This window comes from Xiphophorus couchianus, chromosome 23, assembly GCF_001444195.1.
Source record: "Xiphophorus couchianus chromosome 23, X_couchianus-1.0, whole genome shotgun sequence".
NCBI classification, from domain to species: Eukaryota; Metazoa; Chordata; class Actinopteri; order Cyprinodontiformes; family Poeciliidae; genus Xiphophorus; species Xiphophorus couchianus.
Genome location: NC_040250.1, coordinates 1,854,334 through 1,867,538, shown reverse-complemented (window position 1 = coordinate 1,867,538; position 13,205 = coordinate 1,854,334). Strand labels below are relative to the sequence as shown.

The following is a 13,205-nucleotide window of genomic DNA, read 5'->3' as shown; positions in this document are numbered from 1 at the left end:
GCCCTTCATCCAGCCCATGCTTGTAAATGAAAACATCCAGTGGACGGTGGTTTCATGGCAGTTTGGCACCACAAACAACCTTGAATAGCTAAAATCCAAAAATACTGGAACCCCTTGAATATCCCTAAAACTGCCCGTGTTAAAAGTACAAACATCAAATATCTTATTATCCGTTAATACATACAGCAGAAGCCATCTTGGCACTACGATAGAAGCTAACATCCAAAGACTTTCTTATCTTTGCTTTTGGGAGCACAGCCAATCAGAGCCAAGAAAAAGTGGCAATAGGTAGCACTGTGTCTAGGTATTTCAACTTCAAAAGCTGATTTTTTTTATTACTTTAGGTATTAAAGTATTAAATACCTAAAGTATTTAGTACTTTATTCATTAAGTAGGTGAATCTACTAATACTAACCTGTGAATAGGCAGGGTCACTGTATTGCCTGGTAAAACAAAGGTCTGAATGATTCTAAGATTCAGTATGTGTGCTTCCAGGATTAGTCAACCAATCAACAGCAAACAGTTTGTCACCAGGCAGCCTGAGAACAAATGACCAAGATCAGATTGATCACATAAGCAAGCATTTTTACTGCCAGGAAAAACTGCTGGACATGAGACACAATGATGCTGCTCAGTCATTTAATGTGTTCATACCACAGGTGTCGCCTTCTTGGAATGAGAATCTATCTGGACATTTTGAAGGGACCTGGACAAAGCAGTTAGTGTTGGTAAATGTCCAAACACACACAAAAAAATATTTTTGATCGCACACAACTGATTTTTAAAAATACATATAATTACAACTAAGTTTCAGGCATTCAAAGTAAAAATAAATTGTCTCTGTGATATGTTTACACATTAATTTCTTTTTTTTGTTGTGGACCCTTTAATCTTCACGAGAAAGTCCACAGTATACTTTGCCATTTTTAAAGCCAATCAAAGAAGCCCAGGTAGTTGCTGTTCTCTTGATTTGCATAAATTTGGTTTTGAGAGTCAGATTCTGTTTTTATAACGGAATCAGTGAGGAAGTAAAGTTTATTCATAAAGCAACTTTTCCACAAAGCATTGCATAGCACAGGTAAAATTACATGATATTACATATAAGTAGCAGCTTTAATAATAGGCAGTCATATCTCACTGCCTTACTACTGGAATGCTTCATTATCTCTTCTTATCTTAGTAAGAAAATAATCTAACAGCAAATTAAATGAAGAGATATATTTCCTGAGGTTTCATGTATTCTGTTTTTGATGAAAGACTTCCAACTAGTAAATCAGGACTTTGCTCTGATCCAATACTTTGAATATCTGCTGATTATATCAGCTTGCCAAGGTAACAGACCTTCCTCGATCTGACTAACAGATAATAGGTGGTGTGAGCCACTGTGGCACCACCCAATCAACCTCTCACCCAGATACTAGGGCTGCATACAACAAGCTCACCACAAACTGTTTTAAATTTAATCAATGCTTTAAACAGAAATTATTAAATTGACACATGTGCACTTTCTCCTTTCATGTGTCTTTTAATACAGTGACACAGTAAAGTCCTAATCATCACCAATACTCCAACGAAAAAACAATCTGGATATACTGTATGTTGGTGGAATAAGTATTGGACACTCCACCAAGTTTTCAACTTTGCCCTCTTACAAAACACAAAGAGTAGAAAGATCTGTTATTTTTATTGTAAGCGCAGCTCCATAAAAATCACTGCATGATTTTTTTAATAATTAATTTGTATTTGTAGCATGAAATAAGTATTTGATCACCTACCAACCAACAAGTCAGTTTGTCTTTATGGATGTTTTCCCACCCGACAGTTCAGTAAACTCAGTTTGATTGAGGACCAAAACTGCAACATTTGTTACATTTTCAGCTGGTGAGGTTCTCTTTCACACTAATTCTCCAGTTTTAGCAAATCTGAAATGGGCTCCTGAATGTGTCAGTTTAGAAAGCTTGGGAGATCCACCCAACTCAATTTACCCCATAAAAGACCAGTTAGTCACCAATCCCAGTTTCTCTTCCAAGATTCTCAGAGGACATCATCATCGGAGAAATGGGAGTGATTCAGTTTTCAATTTTGCATAACAAAAAAAGACTCAGTAATAAGATAGATAGATAGATAGATAGATAGATAGATAGATAGATAGATAGATAGATAGATAGATAGATAGATAGATAGATAGATAGATAGATAGATAGATAGACAGACAGACTCCAGAGCAGGATTACAGTGCTACCAACTGAACCACTGTCCAGTCCGTCATAATATTTACATCATGATATTCCATCTTTAAAACATTCACGCTATTTAATAGAGTAACATTTTGCTGATTGTATATAATTACTACATCATAGTAATTACATCACCTATAACTATGTGCTACATTTTTGCCCTGTAACTTTTGTCATGTCACATGTATTAATCTTGTAATACCTTGCCAGGGGCAGATGATACAATCACAGTAAAAACATCAGCTAATAAATTATGTTCTGGCTCCATAAAATATAAAATATGTATATTGTGTATATAAGGTAGTTTCTTGAAGCTTTTTGGGAGTGAGAGATTTCTGCCAGAAATCTCTGTTTTCATATAAATAAATCTTTTCTCTGAGCCAGCTGACTAAACCTATCTTCTTCCACCTTTTTAATCTTTGCCTCATCACATCAGTATGCTCCAAATACATACTGTCCACTTGAATTTCATCATCAGTCGTGGTTGTGTAAGTGCAGAAGCTGCTGTCAGCGGACGCTGGGAGAAAATCCCTGTTTCTGGAACAAACAAATTACATTTTGAAAACTATTATTTAGATATTTTAATGAATTATTTCAATCACAGACATCAACACAATTTTTTCTTGGACATCATTTTGAGTTTATGATTGGCAGCAGGAGAAATTAGCCTTCTGTAACACATTTAGGCTTTTTCAACATTAAACTGTGAAGTGCTTGAAAAATATAGATCTTTTAAAATATTTTAACAGATTTATTTATTTACAGTTGGGCCAGTACTGAGATAGATGAGGAAAAACAACCAGGCACACTCAATCCTACAGCCAGGTCATCACAAAGGAATGTTTCCCAAATGCAGGAAGAAACATGAAGTAGAGGCAGAGTCAACATGCAAACTCCCATTAGATCACATCTGGGACTCAAACTGGAAGTTTCTTGCTGTAGTCATGTAGCTTCTGGATTTTCAAAATGGCTCCACTGCTGTGATAGTTTATGAGAAGAATAGGTATTCTATCTATTTAACACACTTATCTTCTGGAAGGTTATAGAAATGTATAATATTTTTTCAAAGCTTGTACACCATCCACGTTGCAAAGACTGGGAAGCAGAAGTTCCAAAGAGATTCCCACTAAGATTTTCACTTGATCTTGATCAAAATAATGTCATCGTTCTGGTTATAATTGAGATGATTTTGGGGGTTTGCTCTTTTGGACCTGCTTCCTGCAGCAGAAGATCATCAGTTGTTAGACAATAAGCACAGAAATACTTTCCTCTTCATGGACAGTTGTTCAGCACTGATGATCCAAAATGCTTTCAGTTTCTCAATGCTTATTCAAAGCATCATAAAAGCTTGAACTCTGACACAGTAAGGTGGACTTTAAACAATGATTTCTGTTTTGGTATCAAAGTATTTCAAAAGGAAGTTGAAACGTTAGAAGCCAGTCTAAATTCCAGACGGGCAGCATTATCAGCGTCAGTAATCACTCAGGATTATATGTGACGATGTAATGTCTTCTTGACTCAATGCCAGATGAATTACTGATGTCTGTCTACAGAGAAGGCCTTGAATTTCCTAGTCTACTAGTCTGTGTGAAACAGTCCATGTGACGGACAGCCACAGTCTTCCCATGACTCCTAACACGTGTTGTGGCATTCATCAAGATGACCTGATCTTCTTCCCTACTTCTCTGAGCTCTGCCTTTGTAGATTCAGCATCTTCTGAACTTGCCCTGCAGTTCTCCTTGGCATGCTTTAAATAGACCGTCCTTGAAAGACCTGAGTTATTTACTATCTTCAGAGGCCAGTCGGACACTCTGCAGCACTCTCAAACAATGACATAACAGCTTCAGTTGTGCAACACATAACATGTAGACTTTCATAATCCCTGTATTGCAATAAGTCTCTTCAGCTGATTAATAGCTTTTTCAAAGTGTTTTAAAATGTATTTGCTAATAATGTTGCATTATTTATTTATGTTGTTGTTGTTTTTTTTTACATATTTCTTGAACATATTAAGCTTTGACTTGGTATTTGCTGTTGTTAAAGTCAAAAATATATATTTTTGTCAAAAAAGAGAGAAAACAATTGACACATTTAAAAGCTAAAATGCCTAAATATTAAAGTATATTTTATTTGTGCAGAATAAAATTTTAAAAGCTAAAGTTGCTTAAAGCAAATACATTTATTTTGAAATATATGTATATAACTAAAATAACTAATATGGTTTTTAAAGAATTAAAAGCAAAAACCATCTGTGAATAAATTTTGTCATTTGATAAAATTCAAAATGTTAAATGGAACATGTTCTCGTTCAAACCATTTGTGATGTACTGAATCTAAGATCTATCTATTGCAGTGATACCTGAAGTATTGAATATGGAGTTCATTACACAGAAGAAGAACAAACCTTCCTGTTTCAGGGGTCTCAAACTCCAGGCCTTGAGGGCTGCAGTCCTGCAGTTTTTAGATGTGCCACAGGTACAAAACACTGGAATGAAATGACTTAATGACCTCCTCCTTGTGTAGCTCAGTTCTCCCAGCCTTGCTAATGACCTAATTATTCTGTTCAGGTGTGGTGCAGCAGAGGCACATCTAAAAGTTGCAGGACTGCGGCCCTTCAGGCCTGGAGTTTGAGACCCCTGTTAGATGCTAAAGAAAGCTCAATGTGTGTCTCTCATTTTCTATATCACAGCTTCAAGAGAGAACAAAGTTATCACATTACCCTCAACCTGTCCAAGGCTGTCTGGGAACACAAGTTTGACTTAAACTTAGCTGATATTTTATTTTAACAACTTAAGGGGAGCCAGTTTGTGGTAAAAATACATACAGTAGTTATAAAAACAATGATTTCTTCATAGCATTTCTTTATCTCAGGAAAATAAAGAGATTATTTGTTCCTGACGGTAAGGCAGTACGAAATTAACTCACATAACGTCATTAGATGACATGCTTGGATCATTCAGTGACATGACAACAACCCTAACATTAAACCAGATGGTGCGGCCTGCTGCTCATGTGACCCTAAAGGGCTCATTAGTGACCTTAACAGCCCTATTAGTGTGAACGTCCTGACTACATTAGAATGATGCTTCCAACCTCCGCTCAGGTCTGGAGAAGCATTTTGGATGAGAGATGAGAAATACTGTTTTAATTGGATTTTACAGAACATTTTAAAAGTCTTTAACTCCACTTTTGGCTAACTATCCAGTTATCCTAATATGCCAGAAAATCAAGCTGTTTCAAAATCGACTTTTTTCAGATGAGCTCATATTAGGAACAGAGGTGGGAGATGACTCGTTACATTTACATTTAATTTTCACTGTGCATACAGTAGAGTGAAAAAGTTTTTTTTTTCTCAAGAAGTTTTTTTCCCTTCTTTCAAAGTGTTGTTGATCCATATTTCTTGTGGTTTGTGAAAGTCTTAACTTTGTCTTTGTTTTTTGTGTGTGACGTATAGATTCTAAAATAGTTTGTGTTATGAAAGCATAGGTCTTTTTATGTTGGAAAAATGAAAACAAAGTTGACACATTTCTGTGTAAACGGTCAAATATTATGTAAAAAATACATTTAACTTAAAAATTCAAAGTAAATCACAAAATTATTATTATTATTATTGTTATTATTATTATTATCAACAAAAACATTTTGTTGATTTTTGGTCAAAATTGCTAAATTATCCAGTGTTTGGCTCTGTATTCACAAGCATACTGCCATCTAGTGGTAGATTGTAGATTTTACTTTTCACCTCAAATACTTCATCTCACCAAACAAATTGGATTCATAATGTATGGCTTACATTACAACCTGTTTATATCATGTCTGAGTCTGACAAAAAGCCTTGGCAGTAAATCTATTCTGCAGTATATCCCAGTCCTCTGAGTGACATTGCCAATAAGATGGAAAATTGGTGATATGATGAATGAGTGAGTGTGGTATATGTATTGTTTTAACCAAGAGGGCAGCAGGTGCAGTCACAGTGCTGGGGCGTGAAAAGTGGGAATCCGACCTATTGGTTTAGAGAGGATAAAAACACATTCCCTCTGACCTTTCTGCTTCATTACCTGCCATGATACCTCATGAAGTCAGGAAAATACCAGGCTGCAACATTCGTCCAGAAGAATCCTGCACTTTCTGTCCTTTGTGAAATTCAGTCGGATTTCCTCCAATTTTTGCAGAATGAGATTCATATACTGAAGTGTTGATTATATGTGTTAAACTTCAACTTAACGGGAGCCAATACTGAGTGTACATTTTTAATTACTGAAAAATCTATTAAAATGTTTTGTTGATTTATTGTTTAGTGTGTAGTCAGTAAAGATAACCAACCCACTTCTGCATCACTGTAAAAAATGTATGAAAGAACTGCTGTGCTAATTTTCTTTACTGACCTCTAGTGGTTGTTTCAGACCGAACACAAATAAAATCTATGAATAATGCTTCGTTGAACTTATAAATAAACAGCTTTAAAAAATTTAGAAATCAGGTTTTCAAATATTTACACTTGATAAAATAAGATTTTTTTAATTTTAAACTGTTACAAAACACAATTTTAAACGGCAATCAGTTTGATATTATAAAATAAAACAAAACATAGCAATGTTTATGCAAGATTGGATTAGTCTTCAGGCAGCCATGAATGTCTGGTCAAGATCAGGAATATCAGTCGGAAGGGGAAAAAACAAAATACACATTTTCCTTTTTACTTATTTATTTTTTGTGGGCCTCTGCATGTCCATGTGTCTAGAATTTTCTGTCAGAGATTCATAAGAAAAATAACAATAGATATGTTTTGAGATCATGAGTTTAAATCGTCATCATCAGTCAGAAAATCTTGCTTATTTTGGGGGGTTTTCATCATGTGTTTGAATTTTTCTTCTTCTGCTATCGGGTGATTATAGAACATGCAACTTCCATGACTTTAAAACGTAAGAGGCATGCACAAGGTAAATTTTTCTGTGAATTTACTTGATTCACTCTTCAACAAAATTACACATGCATGCTGAAATATGTAATTAATATTAGGTAAAATGACCCTGAGTAAGTTGTACTTCAACCACATGACCTTTGTAGTCATCACCAAGTTTCTGACCAAATTCTGACTGGATATTTGACTCTTCTTCTTGGTAGAAATGGTGTAGTTCAGTTTTATTTTTGTTTTTTTTTGTCATAGTACTAACTTCTGGATTAGTTCACCAGTCTGTTTTGGGGAGGTCAATCAGAAAGCATATCTGAGCCTTTCAGTTTCTGTTTCAGTGTGTTTGAGATCACTGTCCTGGAACAAATAAAACCACTGATGTTATATGCTGAAACACCAGTCCAGCTTCTCAGAAAATAATGATTTAAATATCTAATTAAAAGCCTCAAACTGATCAAATTAAATATGCACACAGCATTCATGCTGATATGTGTATATAAGCTTCTAATCGGAACTGCATTTATATGCAGACTCTGCAAACAGTGTTAAACCTCACAGTAGTGGCTTACATTTCATATCTGCAAGCATATGACATCAACAACAACAAATAGGACAAATTATGCCTCTGATTCACAACAGAGGATAAATCTGCACCAGCATGACAGGTCCTGTGGAGAATATAATTCTTGATATAGTCTATATGCAGTGACTACAGCCCTTTATCTGTGTGCATGTTGGTGTTAGGAGTGGCATCCGTTTCAGTAATGACAGCATGGCGGCTGCTCCAGCAGGGATTACCGCGCCGTGTGCTCGGGCTCCCCACCGTGCTCCATAATGAAGCAGGGCTGTGCAGACTGGAGGCCCAGGCTGCAGGTTGTTCTTTCTTCACCCGAGTTTTACGGCTCTGAACGTGACTGCATCACTGGAGATTAAAGCTGTCTGGCACAAAGAAGGAAGGCAGAGTTTTCTGCTTGTTCTGTTGACTCTGTCATCCATTTAAAGAGCGAATCACAAAACATCAGTTCAGAAAGTGAAGGTGTGCTGTGTGAAAGATGGCTGCTCAACTGGTTGTACTCCAGCCTGAGGACAGCACTGTGACTCCTGAAATGTGGATTATGACTCCATCCTGAGGCAGAGGTCAGGAGATGACATCCAGAAAGGCTACACTTACATGCACTGTTACAAAAAACAGACTTTGATCGGATTTGATTGACAAAATTATTTCTATTTGTTAAATGCCAGAATAATGAAAGAGAGAGAACATTTTTGAGTTTCACTGACATCCAAGTTGTAGAAGAACCAGAGTTGACAATGGTATATCATTGAGGCCACAGGAAAACTGGGTTAGATTTTCTGATACTGGTTTGACTCTTACTTAAAAGGACTGAGACTTATTTGTGTCGATAGGTAACTTTTCATTGAAATGGACAAAAATCACATTCGGGTTGTCATAAATCCATGGTCATTTGGGCTCTTTGCTTTTTTTTTCTCCATATATTGATTTCTTTTGATTTATTTCTCTAACATCCCTGTTTCAAAGCTCCTAATTGTTGCTGATTGGAAATGGAAGCAGCTGCCAGTGTCTCCAGAATGACATGAGATCCAGCTTAAGATGCAGAAGTCATTCTTTCTCACTAACCCCATCCATTCTTTCTGTCTCCTTGTCACTCTCTCACCTTTTCCATCTCCTCTCCAGGAAGTTATGATTTTTGTTAAATAAACCCAATTTTAAGTTATCCTATGTGTTGCTTCCCTTTAATTTGTTATGGTTCCAGAGACAGACCATAACAACATGATATCAGATGATACACAACTCTACATTAGAATGTCACTAAGTGGCTATAAACTCATTTAACTGTTTATAAAGTTTTACAGATCAGTGCATAGATGTGCCATTACATTCTACAGATGAATAGCAACAAAACTAAAATTAAAATGTTTTGACATGGAGGAATGGTCAGAAGTAAAACATTAAATTTCAGTTATTACACCTAGAAACTAGTAATCAGACCTGAACCTTCAGTCACACAAAGACAATTACAAAATTGACCTATGACCTGAAGAACATTTCCAGCATTCAGACATGTCTGAAACGTGCTGATGCTGTTTTACATTGCAGACATCTTACGTTTATTTAATGCTGTCATATTAAATCAAAGCTCTTGTTTGTGTTTGAATCCCTCCCAGGTGACGTTTGTTGGTTGGAAATCTCCTGAGACAAACTTCACAAAGATAGTTCTGCTGGGTCATGCATTTAGTTCATCCTCAAGCAATAATTCAGTGGATTATTGCACTTTGTGTTGCAGAAGTCTTTGAGGTAAACTGATCACTCTTGCTGTGGTTTGAAGCTAATCTACCTGAAGAGGATTTTGCAGGCAAACAGTGAGTCAACAATGAGTTTTCTGTTGACACAGTTTGTGGTACTTTAGGTGCATAAACTATTTTTATCCTTTCCTTTATTACAGTTGTAAAAAACAGACCATTTCCAATCACTATGCAGCAGTTCCACGTCTTCTTATAGGCTTAATGGAGCTACAACAAAATAAAACAGCTTTTGTGGGTGTGAAATTATTTTTTACCTGAATATTTGAACAGAATCATCTCTTTTTTAGCTCTTAAGGCCAGAACGAGAATCCAGTGGCTCCTCTCCCCTCCAGGTCTGTGTGGATGTTCAGATCCTGCAAGATCAGGCAGAGAGAGCAGATCTTAGAGAGATCAATACTCCTTAGTGGATTTCCTATATCAACCACACAGAAATCCTACCATCTGTGACATATAGGTTGAGCATATAAGTCACTGCTGGATGGGACCCAATCCAATAAGTCGCTCTCCACACCGTCTGTTCTTGTTGGGTTGGAAATGCTGGATGGGCTCAAAGAGGTGCAATAGGAGAGACAGCAGGTAGCGGCACCAGGTGGAGTGTTCACTTGTTTTCCCTTTTTCACAGCAGTTCAGATTTTTTTTAGCTTTTTAGCTCTTCTTACCTATATTAATAATTTTGTATACCAAGATTTGTGCTGTGAAAGGTGCAACAACAAAAATACAAGAATGAATAATCAGGAAGTCTGAGTAGATCTGTCCACCTAGCTTTAAATCTAGAAGGTTTCAGCATCACTTGGCTTCAGGTTTTCTTATCTTCTGACACCAACAGGGATTCAGACAAAACAGCTGCTGATTTAATCAAAACATGATTTGATAGTTATTTTCCTGCTTTGAATAAGTATAGAGAAGACAATATTTAACAGGGATTTAGACAAGATAATATTACAAAAAATGAATAATTCAAATACAGACACAAAACTAGACTGATGTTTGCAAAGCAGCCAATCCAGAAGTGCCATGCATTTTCCCTGGCATTGATTGGTTGTACCCTCAAAAGTGGAGATGAGGTAGATTGTGGATGTTAGCTTCTGCTGTAGCACTAAATCAACTTCTACTGTGCAGTCTAATATTGAGTTATATTTGGTGTTGGAACTATTAAACTAGGCAGTTATAAACATTTTCAGAAGGCTGTTTCAAGTATTTGTGGATTGTAGCTTTTTGCAGGCAGTTGTGGTTCATAAACCTTTGATAATACTGGGGATCTGCTACAAATCATAAACTGTTTGAGCTTTATAAAAATAGCATAAAAACTAAAGTATTTTTACATACTACACTTTTACACCGTTTGTCACATTACAACCACAAATTTTAAGGGATTTTATTAAAATTTTAATAAGGATTTTCAAGCTTTTGTGTTCAGTCTTACTGAGTAAAAGCTTCGTAAATACAAAACCTGTAATTGCAGGTGAAGTTGCATATAACTGTGGGAATGACGAAACCAACTTTACAGATCTAGAGACTGAAAATGTCTCAATTTCTTTACTGCAAAGTTGCAGAACATCAGTCAGTCAGAAGATCTGGCCAGAGCTGACATGAAAATTAATGTTCAGATGCGTTTGAGCCCATCTGAAAACACATCCGAACATTAATCTTCATGTCAGCTCTGGCTAGATGTTTGTGTTTAGTGAACCTCCAACACAGTCTCAAGTTTCCTCCATCCTCTAACAGGTTTTCTTTAAGGTTTGATTCAGCTCCATCCAGCTTCAACTCTGACCAGCTCACCTGTCCAGGTGGTCCATCCTCTCTCCAGGTGATGAAATGATCAGAGCTCTGAGAAATGCTCAAAGCTTGCAATGTTGTTGCAGACTATAACCTTTAAACTTCTCCACAACACTCTCCCTGACCGAAATATAGATACATGCCAAACTTTTCAGATTATTTTTTGTAAAACATTTTCAGATCCACAGATCAGTTTCCTTCCACTTCACAAATATTATTTGTAGTTTTGGATCTTTCATTATGTTAAAAATGGATGTTCTGTTTAATTTCAAATATTATTACCTTCACACAAAATACAGGCAACCACAACCAGGAAGTACTGAGGTCCAATAACTGGCAGAAACTTTTTAAGTAGCTGTTCCTCATCTTTATTTCCTAAAAAAAAAAACAATAGAGCATGTTAAATGATTTTACCAACTATATAAATAAAGTCATAAAATATTACAATACACACTTATCATATCATACAATGTGATGTGAATGTGTGTATAAGTAAAAATAATACATTGCATTGTTTGTGTTTCTCAGATCTCTGTAAAAAAAACAAATCCTCATTGGGGGAGTGAACTTTAGTTCAAAAAAAGAAAGTAAATGTCAGAGACAGAAAAAAGATGTCCTAAGCAATAAAAGTTTAAAAAGTTCCTTTGGGAAAGCCGGGACTGACAACATCTGGATTCCATAAATGTGGAAGCCAACAAATATTTTTATGAGGTGTAAACAGTGACAACTTACGGTGATTTCCTCCGTCAGCTGATGAACTGGCTGTGGTGTTTTCCTGTGTGAGCGCTGCTGGCATGTTCACCTCCACCAGCGTCACACAGCAGAGCAGGACAGAGAGAAAGCGATGATTTCTCTCCTGTAAGAAGCAAAGTGTGTGTGGAGTCAGAGATGGATTTGAAATATGAAGCGATAAACTCTGAGATGATTGTAGGAATGACTGAGTGCAGCGCTGAGCAAATATTTGACCACACAGACACTGAGGAAATACACCAGGCACAACATTTATTATAGATTGTCAAATACTTTATTGCAGTGGCATAATTTTAATATTTAAAAACTCAGAGGTGTTCTGTTATGCATTCTTCCAGCTGGCTTCCATTCCCATATTTGGATGTTTGAGAAAATTAATAAGGTTTCTCAATATTATTTAGAATATTTTCTGTTTCACACAGCCAGTCTTAGAAAGCCAGTGCAGCGCCGCCACAGATATTGAGTTTTAGAGGAAGTTTTACTTTTTTTTATTTTATTTTATGATCCAACAAGGTTTCATCAGTTTAAAAAATGTCATAAATGAAACAAATGTGATAGGAGATTGAATTGAAATCATCTGAGCTGCTGGTTCTAACAGAACATGTGACTCTAGTACCAACAACCTTTTCAGCTTATCAATGTTCTTCTTAGGCCTCTAATGAGCCATCATTGGATCCAGGTGCGTTAAACCAGGGAGAGACTAAAACATGCAGGATGCCGACCCTCCAGGACCCACTTTAGGTATCCCTGGTCTAAAGATTCATTTTTGTATTAAAATATGTCTAAAGCTCCAAAACTCCTTTTGAAAAATAGGAAACTACTTAACAGAATGCATGAATGATTTCACTCTGTGTAAATGCCATGAAATAAAATAATTCATGGTGAATAAGAAGTAAAAATCAGTTACTCTTTTATGTCCACAAAGATGGAACATTTTTCTTGAGTGGACTATTCTATAAAACAAATCAAATAAATTGAAGTTAGTTGTTGCAATGCGATGGAAAAGAGAAAAACATTGAGGGTATGAATACTTTTGCACTGTACATTACTCAGTGTGTAATTATTTTCATAGTTGCACAAGGCACCAATGTAATAATTACACTGGCAGTTTTCAAACTCTGTAACTAAACCCACTTTTGGCAGAGTCAGCACCAGTAATTGCTGCCATATTTTTCATAACTTCAAGGAAATAACTTGGACGTAAG

The 13,205-nt window shown here is 36.1% G+C and overlaps 1 long non-coding RNA gene across 1 annotated transcript; it reads right to left on the bottom strand.

The window, feature by feature from the left end:
- Positions 1-9,734: 9,734 nt before the first annotated feature.
- LOC114139497 (uncharacterized) lies at positions 9,735-12,096 on the bottom strand. Its single transcript, XR_003594457.1, has 3 exons — positions 11,983-12,096; positions 9,913-11,625; positions 9,735-9,827 (listed from the first exon to the last, which is right to left on the bottom strand). It is a non-coding gene; the product is annotated as an uncharacterized LOC114139497 (long non-coding RNA).
- Between the last annotated feature and the right edge of the window lie 1,109 nt (positions 12,097-13,205).